The sequence below is a fragment of the Miscanthus floridulus genome, chromosome 1, assembly GCF_019320115.1.
Source record: "Miscanthus floridulus cultivar M001 chromosome 1, ASM1932011v1, whole genome shotgun sequence".
NCBI lineage: Eukaryota > Viridiplantae > Streptophyta > Magnoliopsida > Poales > Poaceae > Miscanthus > Miscanthus floridulus.
This window is the reverse complement of record NC_089580.1, coordinates 125,055,278-125,066,101: the sequence shown is the minus strand read 5'-3', so window position 1 is coordinate 125,066,101 and position 10,824 is coordinate 125,055,278. Positions and strand designations below refer to the sequence as shown.

Below are 10,824 nucleotides of genomic sequence, written 5' to 3'. Positions count from 1 at the left end.
ACAAATAGGAAATGAGCCATATACTATAAGAAACGACACAAATTAAGGAGCAGGTAAAAGGGCCCAAACAAAGGGGCCAACACCAATAACCAGAAAGGCAACACAATCAAGGAGATATATGCAAATATGAAACATAATATATAGATCCAATCAGATCTACACAACATTGTATCCAAAAATCACAACAAAGTAAAAAATTAATTCATAAACCAAATTGACAAGAAGAAAACAAGCCCAAAAAAACAAGTAAAACATAATTAAAAAATGCTAATAAAAAACCTTGATGACAATTCAAACCACCATTACACCTTGCCAATTAGTTGGATCCAAGCAGTTGGACACAACTATAAAAGATATGACTAATGCTTGAAAGAAGAACTAGATCTAGAAAATATATGAGGAACAAAATGGATAGAATTACAGAACAAATAATGAAAGGAGTATAATCAACATTACAAAATTACACATCCAAAAGAGAAGGTGCACCACCTTAAAGTACTAACAAATATATGGAGCAAAATTTTAAATAATACCTAGAGGCAGCAAGCCAAGATTTCGCAACCTGCAAGGAATCACATCAAAAGTAAAGGATACACTATGTCAGCAAACAAATAAAAGCATATATACAACATGAAGGATACTCACCAACGCCACACATACACAACCTCCATTGAACTCAAATTCTATTTCCACACAGAATACAAGGAGGAGCACAAAAAAGGAAAAAACAACTAGAAAGATAACAATAACGACTGCATATACAAATTCTCAGCAAATAATACAAGGAATACACACTGATGATGCAAAAAGATCATCAACAAGCGCCTCCATCTCAACCACCACATGAACATCCAAACAACAGAGTAGAAATACAAGAAGAAAGAAATGGGGAGGAAAAAATAAAATCAGAACAAAAATAGCTGCATGTACAACTTCTAAACAAAAACTGAACGAAGTACTCACCGACGAAGACAAATCGACAACAAAAAAGACTCCGCCTCCGGCTACACCTCCACCTCCGCATACCAGAAGGATAGAAACAAATGTATGAGGCAAGAAGTTGGACACATGTAAATATTAGGAGGGCAATGCAAAAAAAAATATATAATTCATAGAGAACGCAAAAAAAAAAGTAAGAGCGGTGCATGAACCAATAATATCAAAATAAAAAAACAAAAGACATTCTGATTTTGCTTCATTGTGTTTTGATTTTCTGATTTTAGTTTAATGGATCTTTTTTGTAGGTTGCTGCTTCTTTTTCTGTTGATGAAGGGAAGTTGCTGACAAGTCCGTCACTAGATCAAGCTGACACTACCTGTGGTATGTAACTCTGATTGTAATTTTCTTACAATGTTGTTGTATTACGCTTTTGTTAGAATATACTATGGATGTTAATTTGATTATAGTTCACGAGATTTTAAGATGCACACTTTTTCTATTTGATTTTTTGTTATTGTTATTTATTTTTGCAATAGTAAATTATTCATTTTATTTAGTATGTTTTTTTTTAGATGGATCCTAGGCGTGACTTGTCCACCTTGAAAGAGAGGAATGTCCCTCAGTATGTCGAGGAGGTCTTTGGGTTGAAAGTTGGTGACCAGAATTGTTTTATGGCTATTAGAAGGTTTAGACATTCTGATGATCAAGTGATGGTCTCTGCTCATGCTTTCAAGGTCATTTATGGGAAACATTTTGTGAAGAATTTCAAATATTGTTATCATATATGAGGCCGATGATACTGTTTATGTTACTGCTCATGAGGATCATTTTGCTGGGTACTATTGTGCTTGGAAAGTTAGAGTTGGTCAAGAACTTATGGCAGTTTGCAATGTTACAAGTATTTTGCTAAGGAAGTACTCTTTCAGTGCTTTCTTTGCTATTCCTGTAAGGATCAAGGTATGTTTCTTATTTTAGTTTTGCTTTTTTTTATACTAGGTAGCGTGCCCGTGTGTTGCTACAGAATAACTAACAATTTATACTAAAAACACACGGATCGCACGACAAGATAACAATACTGTTAAATTAAATACCAACGTTAAAGTGACATCTAATCCAAAAAGCAAAGTTTATGAATTTAACACAGTCACAGAGTGCGCGGCGTCGTAGGCTCACAAACTCTAGAGCTTCCAGAGATTGAGTCGAATCCAACCTAGAGCCTCGGAACCTGCATCTTTTTCTAGACGGGCTTCACTTCGAATGCGCCAGTAGCAATATCAACGATCTCCAGTCGATGGACCAAGTCGTATGGATCCCCATACAATGGCTCAGACATGTAGATTTTGTTCTCCTTGTACTTGGATACACTTGTTCCGCTGAAGCTTTCATTGAAATGTTTAGACATGAACAGTGTCTGATCATCGATGTCCCTCACCCTGGACCACTCCGGCGTACGGTCGTGGAGGTTGCACTTGTAGATCACGCTGCTGTAGATGAAGCTCTGTGTCTCGTGGAACGTGCTCACCATGGCACCCATAATATGTGCAGCTCACCGTTTGATTCTAGGTAGCTGCGGTGGCAGAGCCCCGCAAGTGGCGATAGCGATGGCAGCAGTGTCACAGTTGGAGTAGCACCGGCGGCGTTGCTGCTGCAGACGGAGATTTCTCCAGTGCAGTCGATCACCAAGAACTTGTCTTGGCAGTGGACGATGGACCCCATAGAGAACTCCAATTTGGTGTCGAGCAACGTCCATACGCTGTCGACTCCAACCCGGCAGAACGCGACCTCCGTGGAGCACCCAAGCATGGCCATGGCCATGCACTCACGGCCGATGGCATCAGGCGGCGCCGAGAGTACGATCTCACGGAAGAACACATCCCTCATATCTTCTAGCTTGATAGCTCTGCCTGCGGCATCCACATCCCCGTAGTCGTTGGTGGGATGGAGGGCCCACCGACCGTAGACCCTAGACACGCGTTTTGATGAGGACGCCACCACGACGTGTTCGCTTGCTGGCGGGAGCTCAACGTGGGGGGCATGGGCACCGGCGAATGGATTCAGCAGCGTCACGGACACCGCCTCGTCCATGAGCGCCAGCCACCCACACAAGGAGCCACACGCCACCTTATGTTGGGCAGCGTCTTGGACAAGACCTTCTTCTTCGGGACACAGTAGAAGCCTACGCGGTCCAAGTCGAGGTCAAACGGGAGCAGTAGGAGTGGCCCAAAGGTCGCGAACAGGACGGCGGCGCGCCATGGGGAGCAAGCGGATCGGAAGGACGTCGCGTCGTGGTCTGACACGAGACGCTGCCCGATGGACTCAAGGAGATCCTCTGGCAGTCCAGATCTCTAGTCAGGGAGAGGTAGAGACCTTCTCTTCGGATTGGGAGGCTGAGCCATGGAAGACAGATGACATCAACTATGGTTCACGTAAGAAACAGCAAGCGAGGGTGATGGAACACGTGAGTGTGAAACCAAATGAAAGGAGGAAAAAGTTGTCCCTTTTGCAAATGCAAAGAGGGGAAGTAATTAAATGTTGGCAGATTTAGCAAGGTTCTAAAAAATGCAAAGAGGTTCCTTTTGTCTTAATTCTCTTTCCTTCTGTGTTAATTCTCTTTCCTTTTGCTCGTTGCCATATATGCTGGTGCATGCAAACATGCAATGTGTATATGGATAGCACAATAATTTTCTACTTCCTATTTTGTCATGATTCCTCTATCACATGACAGGCAATATTCAATCAAGGAGATGTCGTGGGATCGCAGATTTGGCAAGGTTCTCAGAAATGCAAAGAGGTTCCTTTGTCTTAATTCTCTTTCCTTCTGTGTTAATTCTCTTTCCTTTTGCTCGTTGTCATGTATGCTGGTGCATGCAAACATGCAATGTGTATATGGATAGCACAATAATTTTCTACTTCCTATTTTGCCGTGATTCCCCTATCACATGACAGGCAATATTCAATCAAGGAGATGTCGTGGGATCGTAGGCGTGGGCAGACGGACGAACCAAAACAAATGTCGCACCAAAAAATGTCCACACTTTGTTCTTTTTAGTTGTAGGAGATTAGAGATGCAGTTAATTTTTTCTAATATTTTATCTTTTAGTTTAGATGATGTCACCTTGTTGTTGTGTCTTTGTCTTGTTTTACTATGTTCCAGTACCGTCTAGGTAGGTTTGCCTTAGTATGGAGTGTCAATCGTTCAAGCTTCATTGAAAAATTGTGTCAAGTAGTAGCCTGATGCCTATGTTTTGTGGTTTGATTAATTATATGATTCATTTACAGTTGAAATTTATATAAGTTATGGCAATTTGTTTGGTGTAATTTGTATGTAATATAAGTGTAAGTTGAGACTAAAAAGATTGTACTTTTGTTATAGGGTGCTTTTTTAGCAGCGACAAGTTTTACTAAATTAAGTTGTATTCTCTATGTTGTAATATAGTTTGCTGCTCCCCCTCTCCAGTCTTTTGCTGCAGCATAGTTTGCCATTTTGGTTAGCTTCTTGCTTGTCCTGTTGAGTTATGGCAATAGGCCATTTCCTTCTTTGTACTAGGTGTACATTTAGATGTGGCAATAGGCCTCTAGTAGTAGTTGGCTTTTTAGTAGTTAAGTTTATCCTTTTTGTCTTTCCTATTTAATTTTGTTCTATTAGTATTAGTAATCCTTTTTTATTTATCTAGGTTGTTTCTCTAAAAAATTCAATAGCTCCTGATGCTGTTGTTCCATTCACTTTAGACAATGAAGTTGTTTCATTGTTTATTGTTGAACAATTGGATCTAGTTGTTGGACAACAAACTCCCCTTCTCACTGCTAAGGGCTTGAGTAGTGTTGATAAGGTTAAACTTGTTGCTCGAACTGTTAGGTAGAATCGTGGCATCGAATTTCTGTCTATCTACAAGTTTGCCTTAGATTCAAAAAATGGCAGTCTATGTTTTGGCGATTAATGAAGAAGATGCTAATCTGATGGCTGGGCATTCATTTGAGGTGGCAGGTGAAAGAATGCCTTTCTACCGTGTTCTCAACATCAATCTTCGACCTCAACAAGAAGACGTCTACCCGAGTGTTAATGTTGATAGGATTTTGGGTCTTTTACCTTGTCTGGTATGATGTGCTCATGATAACCTCAAGAAGACATCTACAAGTTATGCTTTCTGGAAGCTGTGTTGGACCAGTTGCTTTGGCCTTTAGGCTAGTGGTTTAATTATAATACTATATGTTATTGTAATATTTGAAATGCTACCTTTTTCTTTTAACTTGGAACCTTCATGTTTTAATGTGTATGTGAATTGTGTTTGTGATGGTCTCTAATATATATTAGTGCGTTGTGTCATGTTTTCTTCATCTGTATGGATATATGTTAGCCTATGGTCTCGAAGACCAAGACTGCAGAAGATCATCAATCTGATATAATGCCTATGTATGGAGGCTCTGACTTACAAATTTGTGGTACTGCTCTACTCCTTCATGACCTCAATTTGCTTACTCTTTTGTTGACATAGCGTCTTCTCTACATTTGGTGTAAGTCCTTGTAAGTTTGAAATGTTGGCTCCCTTTTTTGGTAAGAGAGTTGCTAGAAATGCAGCGGGGTGAGGCAAAGGTTGATATTGACATTGAATAGGTAATTTTCTATCTATATATTGTTTGGTTCTATGTTCTATTGCTAATGTACTTCTAATGCATCTAAGGGACTAAAGATGGTGTGTGTGTGTGTGTCTATTTTTCAGTTGTATTGCTTGACTCTAATATTAGGATTTTTGTCATTTTTATGGAACATATATTTTCTACAGCTAGTACTTGTAAGAAGTATTAGTCCTTTTCTTGTGGCTAGCTGTTTGTCTCCAACTAGTTGGCAAGGACTAAAGATGGTCTAAAGCTTATATTTTGTTGTACTTATTCAACTGTCATTCTGGTTTATTTGATTTCCGGTTTTCCATTTTGGATTATGTGTATGGTGTTTCTGATATTGCTTTCTTCTTGTTAAATGTAGTAGAAAAAACTATATCTAGTAAGAAAGAATGGCCCCACCTGACAAATGCACTTAATTAATTTACTATTATGTTACTATGGATTAATTTTGTACTTACACTAGAGTTCAACTACACTTACAGTGGTCAATCAGGTGTAATTCCTAGGTATCATTGATGTAACTAGTACTAAGTGCAAAAAGTTTATTAGCCTCATGTTTGGCTAATATTTTGAAAGGACTATGTTTGCTATGTTGTATTTTTATTGAGGCAATGCCTTCAAAACCTCTTTAGTTTCAATTATATTTTTTATTTTGATTTGTTTGTTTGATGCAATGCTCTCATAATCTTTCTGGTTTTTTCATTCCATAGAAAATTTCTATTTTTTGTTTTCCATTTTTTTTAATTTGATATGTTTTGGATACACTGCCCTCAGAAAAAAAAATTAGTATTTGCAATTCATAGAAAATTTCTGTTTTTGGAATTTCTTTATTTTGATTTTTTGTTAGAGGAAATGGCCTTAGAATCTTTTTTATTTTCCAAACTATAGAATTTTTTTGTTTTTTTTCTTATTTATTTTTATGTCAATTTCTCATGCTTTGATTATTTGTTCATTTGTTACATTCTTTATCTTTTTCCATCGTGATATATTGGTTCCAAATGTTCTTCTCCCTCAGTTTGTTTGGAGGCTCTCGCTTTCAAATCTGATGTACTGTTGTACTGCTTCATCATCTCAATTATCCCACTCTTCTTTGCTGACATATTGTTTCCTATTCATTTGGTCTAATACTTTGTTGGTTCTGAAATATTGGTACTTTCCTATATTTTTGTTGGTACTTTCCTATATTTGTTGGTACTTAAGGTAATTCAAGCTTTACTTTTTATTTGAATTTTTTTATGGTTTTATAACACTCCATTTGTTACCCATTGCTTTTATGTTTTTTTTTTGTCTATTTCTCAGTATTATCATCTTGTCACTAATAGTAGTGATTTTGTATTAATGCACTTAGATCAATAAGAAGGTATGGCCACTCATGATAATGCACTTACAAATTTAGTATCATGTTACTATGAATTAATTTTGTACTCACACTAGAGTTCAACTACATTTACAGTGGTCAGGTGTAGTTCAAAGGCATTATTGATGTATCTAATACTAGACTTCAATTATTCTTACAGTTTGTTAATCAGGTGTGTTTGCTAGGTACTACTGATGTATCTAATACTAATTGAAAAAAGTTTATTAGGGTCATTGTTGGCTCATTATTAATCAGCTGTGTTTGCTAGGTATTGCATTATTTGTTTTTGAGTTTTTATCATTTGTTTTGAGTCCAATTTCTCATGGTTTTGATTTCAATTTTTGCTCATTATTCTGTGTAATCTTTATGCTTTGATTTCTTCTGACTTAATTGAGAATTTTCATAGAATTACTTGATCTTATGTGCTTTAACTATTGTGTTTGAAGTTGGACGGAGGTGTTGCATAATCTTTATGGAATTTGCAGAAAAGGATTCTTAACTTTTGCTGAGTTGCGGATCACAAGGGAGAAACTCTTGGAAAAGAGTTGAAGAATGTTTGCTGGAGTGGGGTATTGATTGCATATTCACAATCACAGTTGATAATGTAACTTCTAATGACAAAATGATTAAGTACTTGAAGGGTGTGTGCAAAGATTGGAAAGGAGTTGTGTTAAAGCATAAATTCCTTCTGATTTTAAGTCATGTTGCACTCGAATTCTATTTCTATTAATTGAGTGATTTGTCCTTTAGGATTACCCGTTTGACCATAGGGCCTCAATCACTCATATTTTGTTTTTTGTTACATTTGTGTGACGAGTAGCGTGCCCGTGCTAATGCTACAGCGGCATTCAGACATGCAAATTAAAGCAACCAAAATATAAAATCTATTAAGACTTAACCATTACAAAGATTTCGTATTGGGAAACAAACAAATCCAACTATGAAAAGGATTCAATAATACTGAAGAAAATGGGAAACAAAATAGATTTATAGGCATAATAATCCACATAAATCAAAGAAAGACTGTTACTTGCTTGGTTGACAGTTAAACGCAGGACATTGGCATATTCCGGAAGCATGGCTACCAAAAGAGCTTACAGACTGGCCTCCTCCCACAGATGCATAGCCGCCATATCCGTATCTTCATCCAGCAGGTGTTCTATCTAGTTTATCCGTAGATGAGCTTTGAGGACACGGACAAAACACGAGCCTCTTCCTCTCCTGCACACACAAACCGATAGAAGTCAATCACCTTGTTCGCTTTTTGATTTCAGTTAGCCCAAACTAGTCAGCCAACAGTGTTTTTCTCTCACAACAAACCAGCACCAGCCAGCCCAAACCAGTCCAGAAACCAATCAGTGAACATGCCGAATGTTCAATGACTTAGGCCATCCCAATTTTTCTTATATTATAAACTGCAATAAGTATTTCCAAGATCCATAAGCAAGAAGCCCCGTTCGCTTCGCTAAAAAAACAAACCGAAATATTGTTCCAACTGATTTGTCGTGAGAGAAAAATACTGTTCCAGCTGAAAAACAGGCTGAAAGAGACGGATTATAAGAGAAACGAACAGAGCCAATCGGTAGTTAGGCGCTATACTATTCTTCCTTTTCTGAAATGCTATCCCTTTTCCGAATGTATCAATGTTAGTAGTTACCTTATCTAAATTTCCCGTTTTTCAGAAAGTAGCAGGGCTGCAACCCCTCATCATATGCTCATGTTCCATAGCCATCATGAAAAAAAAAATATAGCTTAAGATTAGCTGCATTAGAATTCCTTTTTCGTAACAGGTGCATCAGAAAATCCATCTTGGCATTAACGAGGCTTTGAATCATATAGGCGTATGCATACACTGTAACATTAGATTTACTCTCAGGAATCAAGAAAACAAAGTAATCAACTTGCTGTTTGATATGCCGAATCCAGGGAAAATCCTACCAGGATAGCAGCAAAATGGCAGCATTCGACCTTACAGGGAAATCAACCAAACCTGCTAGAAGTCAGCAATTCACCGACACAGCAAGGATATTCATATTCATCACCAAAGAAAGGAAACACATAGGATAGAATCCTGAAAGATACAGGCCAGAAACACCTTTCTACGTCTCCCCTCGCTGGATCTGGAACCGAACACAGCATCGCCGCTCCAACGCCACAGCAGTTCGCCATGGCCGTCAGCTTGGCCTCACCGTCGTTCTTCAGGGTGCCGCGGGGGATGCAGTTAAACGTCTTCCTGGCCGGGCCGGCGTCGCGGGGCTTCGCCGCCCTGGCGCATCGGCGCGTTGCCTATTCCGGCCGGCCGACGGTGCGACACGTCACGGCGGATCTGGGGTTGCCGGTCGGCGGCGCAGGGAGTTGCGCAGCCGCTTCAGAACCCCGACGCGACCTCGCCTAGCCCACTGTGGCCTCGCCCAGCTCGTTGTGTGCGTTGACGAAGCACCGGTGCGATCGCGGCAGGGGGCGACGGGGCCTGGCGAGCGCGAGCGGTACCGGCGATCGGGCGCGCGAGTCTCGAGCGTGAATAGTGGCGTCGCGCGGCAGGCTGCATGAGTGATCAGAGAGGACAGATCAGTCGAGTTCCAAATAGACAGATCCATTAATTTTGGTGAGAAAGCTGAGGTTACGCGTCTGCAGCATTAGTCTGCGCTTGGGCCGTAATTAACGAGTTACATTAAGACCCAAATGCGCCTAGAGTGGGCCTGTCGGCCGGAATTCGCGCGGGCTCAATTGGAAGTGGACCAGGAAGCTTCCGTGATTACTTGTTGCTACCATAAGAAGATAAGCTGGGGTGAAAGATGGGCCGAGCTGGTCTCAGAAGGAAATATAAGCCCGGGAAATCAAGGGCAGCGAGCAACTCGAATGCACAGGCCGACAAGGTGATAAAAATGCGCACTTCACATTTCGACCCTTGCACCATGGCAGAAGAAGTGCACAGACGATCATTTCTTCCGGACTTTCATGGTGCTTGTGATTTCAAGCTTCCTCTGCTGGACGACGAGTGTAAGAATTAGCCCCCGGTGCTTCCCAGCGTTGTTTGACATCGGGTCGATCAGTGAGCTGAACTAGTGCGATTTTGTTGTGGAGCAGCTAAGGAAGTCTGTTAGATGAAAAGGCAGAAAGAACAGTGTGACGGGCTGCCTTTTCTATCTCGTGGTGAGCACTCTTCTGCAAGAATTATACGGGGGGAACCAGCATTTGCCATTTCTCCTCTCTGACTTAGTTTTACCATTTTGCTGTAGGTTCTGCATCTAGAGCATTCGCTTGATACCGGTGACACGCGAATTTCCCGATGGAACACCACGGATTTCTGGTCGACAAAGTCCTTGAGATGGACACGAAGAAAAATGGCTCGTTTGGAAAATGATTGGTGAGTTTTTCTGTATCACGACTCCTCAGAAAGGGGTATGGTTTTTTATTGGAATGGTTGTGTTAGAATAATCTATTGTTTTCTTGTGTGAACACATAGCAAGGGAAGATGGTGCCGAAAAGACCCCCTGTTGTGGTACTATAGCCGCTGCAGAGGAAGGCGTCGAACGGCTCACCTGCCACACTATAGCCACGTGCAGAGACAGGCGCAGAAGTCAGTCCTGCTGTGTTATCTAGTTACTGTTGCAGCATGTGCGCTGTACTAGGACTAAATGAATAGAGTTGTATAAATAAACTACCACGGCAACTCAGTAAAGAGAGTTCAGATTTGCCATCTTCCATACAGGGCTTCGCCCAACGCTGGTGTCTTCTACTGTGTGTATGCTCTGTTCTCCCTCTTCTTCAACCTCTAGCCATAGTGTGTGGGGACAGACAACGCTTGTTCATGGTCGGCTTAGCTAGTGGGTGCTCAGCAACACAAACGTGTAATCGACAAGACTGGTGAGTGGTTCACTCACCTGAGCTGGTGATCCTATAGGCTA

The 10,824-nt window shown here is 40.4% G+C and overlaps 1 long non-coding RNA gene across 3 annotated transcripts; it reads right to left on the bottom strand.

Moving 5' to 3' along the window:
- Window positions 1-428: 428 nt before the first annotated feature.
- On the bottom strand, window positions 429-9,617 carry LOC136492870 (uncharacterized). Of its 3 annotated transcripts, XR_010768225.1 has the most exons (4): window positions 8,574-9,617; window positions 7,947-8,137; window positions 964-1,016; window positions 429-562 (listed from the first exon to the last, which is right to left on the bottom strand). It is a non-coding gene; the product is annotated as an uncharacterized lncRNA (long non-coding RNA). The 3 variants fall into 3 exon arrangements; XR_010768221.1 differs by lacking the exon at window positions 429-562 and having other exon boundaries at window positions 788-1,016; XR_010768219.1 differs by lacking the exons at window positions 429-562; window positions 964-1,016 and having other exon boundaries at window positions 7,892-8,137; window positions 8,574-8,906; window positions 9,012-9,617.
- Window positions 9,618-10,824: the final 1,207 nt, after the last annotated feature.